The following is a 7,982-nucleotide window of genomic DNA, read 5'->3' as shown; positions in this document are numbered from 1 at the left end:
TGTACACTTAAATGAAATAAAAAATAATAAAAAGGCATCCCAAATAAATGCGTAATATTGGATTATAATAACCTACAACATAGGGTTAAATATATACCCATGCGGCACAGGCTCAAAAGGAATATGAAAAAAGAAAATAAAATAAATATTAATGGAACCTTAATAAAGCCCCCAAAAGGAATTGTGTATACAGTGCACCATATAATGATGAATATCCAAAAATTGTGTAAACACAGTATACAAAAAGTAATAAAGAATAATAATAACAACAACAGCTGTGCAGACAATATATAAAATGAAAAGTGCAATGAAAAAATAGGTGCTGTGAACAAAAAGAGACACTACAGGAGTGTCACACAATGTGAGAGGGGAAAGAAGTAATGGGAGCTGGAGATAAAATAATACCTAATGAGCCGGAGGATGATGCCTGGGGATGCCTGTGAACGCGCCCCGACGCGCGTTTCGGAATAAAACTTCCTTCGTCAGGGGGTAGGTACAAGGCCGGTCAGTACCTCCTTATATGCTGGACTAATTAGCGGGCAGGACACATGACGGCGCATGCGCCGCCGCCGCGAACCGGAAGACGCATCGCGCGCGGCGTCACATGACCAAACACCGCCGGGTGAGCCCAGCGTGTATGGTCATGGGAAGACGCCGTCGCCATGCGAACGACCGGCGCCGAGGCGGCGCACGCGCACCAGTGCCTGTCCATGAAAATAAGGGCTATGTAAGTGCAGCGATGGCTATATAACGATTCACAGCATATTGCGTTACTGCAATAAAATGCAACTAATGGGGACAAGATATATATATATGTATAAATAAAATCAATTTGATGAAATAAATAACAATAAGATGTATGCATGTGTTAATATGTAAATAAGATGAAATACACAGTCACATGAAAAACAATATGTGTGAAAAAATGAAAAAATAAAAAATAATAGAAAATAAATGAAAAAAGTATTAATAAATAATAATAAATATGAATGATAATAAATGAGAAAAAATGACAGAAAATAAAAAATAAAAAGTGAAAAATGTAAAAGAAATAAAAAATAATAATAAAGGTGAATAATCAATACAGCATACCACAAAATTTATGAATGCTTGTGAAACAACCGAAAAGCATGATATAATGTATGAATACAATAAATATGCGCGCAAGTCTTCTCATTTTTTCATTTTTCTTTGTTAATCAATGTGAATAATCCACCATGACATAGATACCGACCAGGCCATCTAAAATAAGAATACAAATTGTATAAAATATTAATAAGTGTACAAAATATAATTTCATAAAAATGGAATAAAAGAAAGACTCTCGTTCAAACCCAGTGGGGACACAGTGTTCAGTGTCCAAATCCACTGGGTTTCTAATTGAGCAAGGCGTTTACTGACATTGCCTCCCCTGATCCCCTTACAAATCATATCAATACCAGACACCTTTAATAAAGAAGGATCACAGTTGTGATGTATTTTAAAATGTTTGGGCAAGGTTTTAAGGGAGGCGATATCATCAACCTCCCCCGCTGCCTTTATGCCTAGGACGTGTCCGCGAACCCTCACCTTCAGTTGGCGAGTAGTAAGGCCAACGTAGATGAGGGAACACGGGCAAGTAGCATAGTAGATCACAGCTGTAGATGAACAAGTGATGGATTTGTTGATGTTGTAGACGCACAGTCCATCAGAGCTGGTAAAAGAATGAGCACTAACAATATTACAACAGGCAACACAAGAACCACAGGGTTTACACCCCGTGGGTCTTGTGTATTGGGTCAAGAAGTTGTTTGCCTGTATAGGGGTATAATGGCTTTCGATCAACCGGTCACCAAGATTTGGTGATCTGTGGAAAGAAATGTTCGGAAAGTCACCAATATATTTGGAGAGTATGGGGTCATTTTTCAAGATAGGCCAAAATTTCTTTAAATGGAATCTCATCTGTTCATTTTGACCATTGAATGTGGTGATAAACCTAACCAACTCCTTAGGTTCAGATCTGTTCATGTCAGCATAAAGAGCATTATGGCGTGACATGTGCCTAGCCCTATTAAAGGCTCTCTTCAATGATCGCCTACTATACCCATGCTCGAGGAATCTCTCCTTTAATAAGTCAGCCTGCTTAATAAAATCAGTGTCTGTAGAACAAATCCGTCTGAGGCGTAGGAATTGTCCGATGGGAATTGAATTTATAAGCGTACGAGGGTGGGAGGATGAAGCGTGGAGAAGTGCATAACAGAGGTATGTTTTCTAAATAAGTCTGTCTGAAGAAAATTGTCAGAATCTCTCCTCACTAAGACATCAAGGAACTCGATGGTTTTCAAATCACTGTGATATGTGAGATGTACATTGATATCATTAGAATTTAATATATCAATGAAATCAGGTAGCACACCGATGGGATCCTGCCAAATAAAGAAAATATCGTCAATGTAGCGTGTCCAAAAAGGAACACGCTCCATTTGTGCAATCTTACCAGATAAAAAAAGGTCCCTTTCCCACAGGCCCAGGAACAGGTTGGCATATGATGGGGCAAAGGAGGCACCCATGGCTGTTCCCTGGGTCTGCAGGAAAAAGGAATCCTTGAAAATAAAAAAATTGTGTGACAACGCAAACTCAAGTAAATTAATAAAAAATATAGTGAAAGCTCATGAAAAGGAAGAATGTTGCAAAAAATAAGAGACAGCAGCTATCCCATCGGTGTGCTTAATGTTGGTATAAAGAGACTCAACGTCACATGTGACAAAAGAAGAATCTTCATCGATATGCAAACCATCGATTTTCTTGAGAAAATCATTGGTATCCCTAGTATAAGATGGGAGGGCAGTGACAAATGGTTGTAAGATGTAATCAATGTATTTATTCACATTTTCTAGAAAGTTACCCCTCCCAGACATAATAGGCCTACCAGGTGGTACCTCTTTATTTTTATGTATTTTGGGTAGGAGATAAAGGGTGGGAATGGTGGGTTCATGAACTTGTAAGGCCAAAAAGAGGTCGTTGGAAATAATATCATCATCTTTAGCATCATTCAATAAATTTTTCAGTTCAGCCTGGAATTTCAAAAGAGGATTAAACGTCAGTCTCTTATAACAATCCAAATTATTAAGCTGACGAAATGCCTCTTTTTCATACATAGCTTTGGGCCATACCACCACATTCCCACCCTTATCTGCTGGTTTGAAAATTACATCCTGGATACCTGACAATCTCTTGAGACAGATTCTCTCCTCTTTACTCAGATTGTCTATGTCACTGTGCGAGGGAATTTTGAGAAACTCACTGCTTACAGTCCTGACAAAAATATCTATATTGGAACATGAAGATAATGGAGGGAATTTGGTAGAAGACTTTTTAATGACGACTGGTACCTCACCTTCACTGATGTCATGTTCTTTCGCTAATTGTTCAAGATCGGCTATCGCCTTCTGTTCTGCCTCTGTTGGAAAGAGTTTAGAATCATCCGAGTTATGATATATGCGTTTAAATAACAATCTCCTAGCGAACAAATGTAGATCTTTGACTGCAGTAAAGCAGTCAAAGTTTGATGTAGGGCAAAACATGAGCCCACGAACTAATATATCCATCTCCAAAGGTGAGAAAGTGTGAGTGCTTAGATTAATTACCTTCAGACGATTGGAGTTTGGATCAGGAGAAAAATTTCTCTTATTAGGAGGAAAGCGCAGATTTCTTTTCCTCTTAGGAGTGACCAAGGATGTAACAGAGGCAGAAGAGGAGGCAACAGATGCATCACCAATAGATGAGTTGGAGGCAACAGACACAGAGCGTTCTCTGTTGGAGTCAACATTCAAATGTCTTTTCCAATGATAAATGTTACCCGAAGACAAATCAATCTGATCCCTAGTCAATTTATTGGTGTGTTTGTGTTGTATATCCTTCACCAATATCTCCAGATCTTTATCAAGGGAAACGTTGAGAATATCAAATTGTTCAGCAGATAAAGTGGATTTTGCTTTGTCGAATAAATCATCCAATTCTTTATCCACATTAGTGATCAATTTAGTATTCAACCCAACCAAAAGCTCCATTAATTTCCATGAAGTCTCATTACATATTTTCTCCCAAGAAGTCACAAACTCATCATCTGTGACTATGAAGGTCGGAGTCAACCATACACTCAAACCTCTTGGTATCAGTAATTTCTGTATATAGTTCTGCAAAAATGCTCTTGTCCACCACATCCTAGTGCGCTTGAAAAGCACCTTTTTGATAGATTTAAGTAGAGAATCAAATGTCAAACCATCCGTGTTGGATACACGTGTTGTACTTAAATTGCCAAAAACATTATTCACTTGGCCCTGCCAGGATAGCTCCCTGGTCTTGAAATCCATCTCAAGGTATACCTCAGCCTGTGCAAAACACAGAAAAATGTAACACTTAGAACAATGAGGGTAATATACTAATAAGAATAATAAAATGAAAATCCACAACCCCTCTAGAAATGTGGATGGCAGACCATCCGGTGGAAGAACCCAATACCAATGAGTATGGTGGAAGATGATACTGACAGAGTGCCAAGTGGAAATAATACATACAGCAACACGTGAAGATAAATAAAAACACCTTTATTGATATATAAATGGGTGTACACTTAAATGAAATAAAAAATAATAAAAAGGCATCCCAAATAAATGCATAATATTGGATTATAATAACCTACAACATAGGGTTAAATATATACCCATGCGGCACAGGCTCAAAAGGAATATGAAAAAAGAAAATAAAATAAATATTAATGGAACCTTAATAAAGCCCCCAAAAGGAATTGTGTATACAGTGCACCATATAATGATGAATATCCAAAAATTGTGTAAACACAGTATACAAAAAGTAATAAAGAATAATAATAACAACAACAGCTGTGCAGACAATATATAAAATGAAAAGTGCAATGAAAAAATAGGTGCTGTGAACAAAAAGAGACACTACAGGAGTGTCACACAATGTGAGAGGGGAAAGAAGTAATGGGAGCTGGAGATAAAATAATACCTAATGAGCCGGAGGATGATGCCTGGGGATGCCTGTGAACGCGCCCCGACGCGCGTTTCGGAATAAAACTTCCTTCATCAGGGGGTAGGTACAAGGCCGGTCAGTACCTCCTTATATGCTGGACTAATTAGCGGGCAGGACACATGACGGCGCATGCGCCGCCGCCGCGACCCGGAAGACGCATCGCGCGCGGCGTCACATGACCAAACACCGCCGGGTGAGCCCAGCGTGTATGGTCATGGGAAGACGCCGTCGCCATGCGAACGACCGGCGCCGAGGCGGCGCACCAGTGCCTGTCCATGAAAATAAGGGCTATGTAAGTGCAGTGATGGCTATATAACGATTCACAGCATATTGCGTTACTGCAATAAAATGCAACTAATGGGGACAAGATATATATATATGTATAAATAAAATCAATTTGATGAAATAAATAACAATAAGATGTATGCATGTGTTAATATGTAAATAAGATGAAATACACAGTCACATGAAAAACAATATGTGTGAAAAAATGAAAAAATAAAAAATAATAGAAAATAAATGAAAAAAATATTAATAAATAATAATAAATATGAATGATAATAAAAGAGAAAAAATGACAGAAAATAAAAAATAAAAAGTGAAAAATGTAAAAGAAATAAAAAATAATAATAAAGGTGAATAATCAATACAGCATACCACAAAATTTATGAATGCTTGTGAAACAACCGAAAAGCATGATATAATGTATGAATACAATAAATATGCGCGCAAGTCTTCTCATTTTTTCATTTTTCTTTGTTAATCAATGTGAATAATCCACCATGACATAGATACCGACCAGGCCATCTAAAATAAGAATACAAATTGTATAAAATATTAATAAGTGTACAAAATATAATTTCATAAAAATGGAATAAAAGAAAGACTCTCGTTCAAACCCAGTGGGGACACAGTGTTCAGTGTCCAAATCCACTGGGTTTCTAATTGAGCAAGGCGTTTACTGACATTGCCTCCCCTGATCCCCTTACAAATCATATCAATACCAGACACCTTTAATAAAGAAGGATCACAGTTGTGATGTATTTTAAAATGTTTGGGCAAGGTTTTAAGGGAGGCGATATCATCAACCTCCCCCGCTGCCTTTATGCCTAGGACGTGTTCGCGAACCCTCACCTTCAGTTGGCGAGTAGTAAGGCCAACGTAGATGAGGGAACACGGGCAAGTAGCATAGTAGATCACAGCTGTAGATGAACAAGTGATGGATTTGTTGATGTTGTAGACGCACAGTCCATCAGAGCTGGTAAAAGAATGAGCACTAACAATATTACAACAGGCAACACAAGAACCACAGGGTTTACACCCCGTGGGTCTTGTGTATTGGGTCAAGAAGTTGTTTGCCTGTATAGGGGTATAATGGCTTTTGATCAACCGGTCACCAAGATTTGGTGATCTGCGGAAAGAAATGTTCGGAAAGTCACCAATATATTTGGAGAGTATGGGGTCATTTTTCAAGATAGGCCAAAATTTCTTTAAATGGAATCTCATCTGTTCATTTTGACCATTGAATGTGGTGATAAACCTAACCAACTCCTTAGGTTCAGATCTGTTCATGTCAGCATAAAGAGCATTATGGCGTGACATGTGCCTAGCCCTATTAAAGGCTCTCTTCAATGATCGCCTACTATACCCATGCTCGAGGAATCTCTCCTTTAATAAGTCAGCCTGCTTAATAAAATCAGTGTCTGTAGAACAAATCCGTCTGAGGCGCAGGAATTGTCCGATGGGAATTGAATTTATAAGCGTACGAGGGTGGGAGGATGAAGCGTGGAGAAGTGCATTAACAGAGGTATGTTTTCTAAATAAGTCTGTCTGAAGAAAATTGTCAGAATCTCTCCTCACTAAGACATCAAGGAACTCGATGGTTTTCAAATCACTGTGATATGTGAGATGTACATTGATATCATTAGAATTTAATATATCAATGAAATCAGGTAGCACACCGATGGGATCCTGCCAAATAAAGAAAATATCGTCAATGTAGCGTGTCCAAAAAGGAACACGCTCCATTTGTGCAATCTTACCAGATAAAAAAAGGTCCCTTTCCCACAGGCCCAGGAACAGGTTGGCATATGATGGGGCAAAGGAGGCACCCATGGCTGTTCCCTGGGTCTGCAGGAAAAAGGAATCCTTGAAAATAAAAAAATTGTGTGACAACGCAAACTCAAGTAAATTAATAAAAAATATAGTGAAAGCTCGTGAAAAGGAAGAATGTTGCAAAAAATAAGAGACAGCAGCTATCCCATCGTTGTGCTTAATGTTGGTATAAAGAGACTCAACGTCACATGTGACAAAAGAAGAATCTTCATCGATATGCAAACCATCGATTTTCTTGAGAAAATCATTGGTATCCCTAGTATAAGATGGGAGGGCAGTGACAAATGGTTGTAAGATGTAATCAATGTATTTATTCACATTTTCTAGAAAGTTACCCCTCCCAGATATAATAGGCCTACCAGGTGGTACCTCTTTATTTTTATGTATTTTGGGTAGGAGATAAAGGGTGGGAATGGTGGGTTCATGAACTTGTAAGGCCAAAAAGAGGTCGTTGGAAATAATATCATCATCTTTAGCATCATTCAATAATTTTTTCAGTTCAGCCTGGAATTTCAAAAGAGGATTAAACGTCAGTCTCTTATAACAATCCAAATTATTAAGCTGACAAAATGCCTCTTTTTCATACATAGCTTTGGGCCATACCACCACATTCCCACCCTTATCTGCTGGTTTGAAAATTACATCCTGGATACCTGACAATCTCTTGAGACAGATTCTCTCCTCTTTACTCAGATTGTCTATGTCACTGTGCGAGGGAATTTTGAGAAACTCACTGCTTACAGTCCTGACAAAAATATCTATATTGGAACATGAAGATAATGGAGGGAATTTGGTAGAAGACTTTTTAATGACGACTGGTACCTCACCTTCAC

The sequence above is a fragment of the Dendrobates tinctorius genome, unplaced genomic scaffold (genome assembly GCF_039654945.1).
Source record: "Dendrobates tinctorius isolate UK_male_01 unplaced genomic scaffold, ASM3965494v1 ptg000030l, whole genome shotgun sequence".
Lineage (NCBI taxonomy): Eukaryota > Metazoa > Chordata > Amphibia > Anura > Dendrobatidae > Dendrobates > Dendrobates tinctorius.
This window is presented reverse-complemented; position numbering follows the sequence as displayed.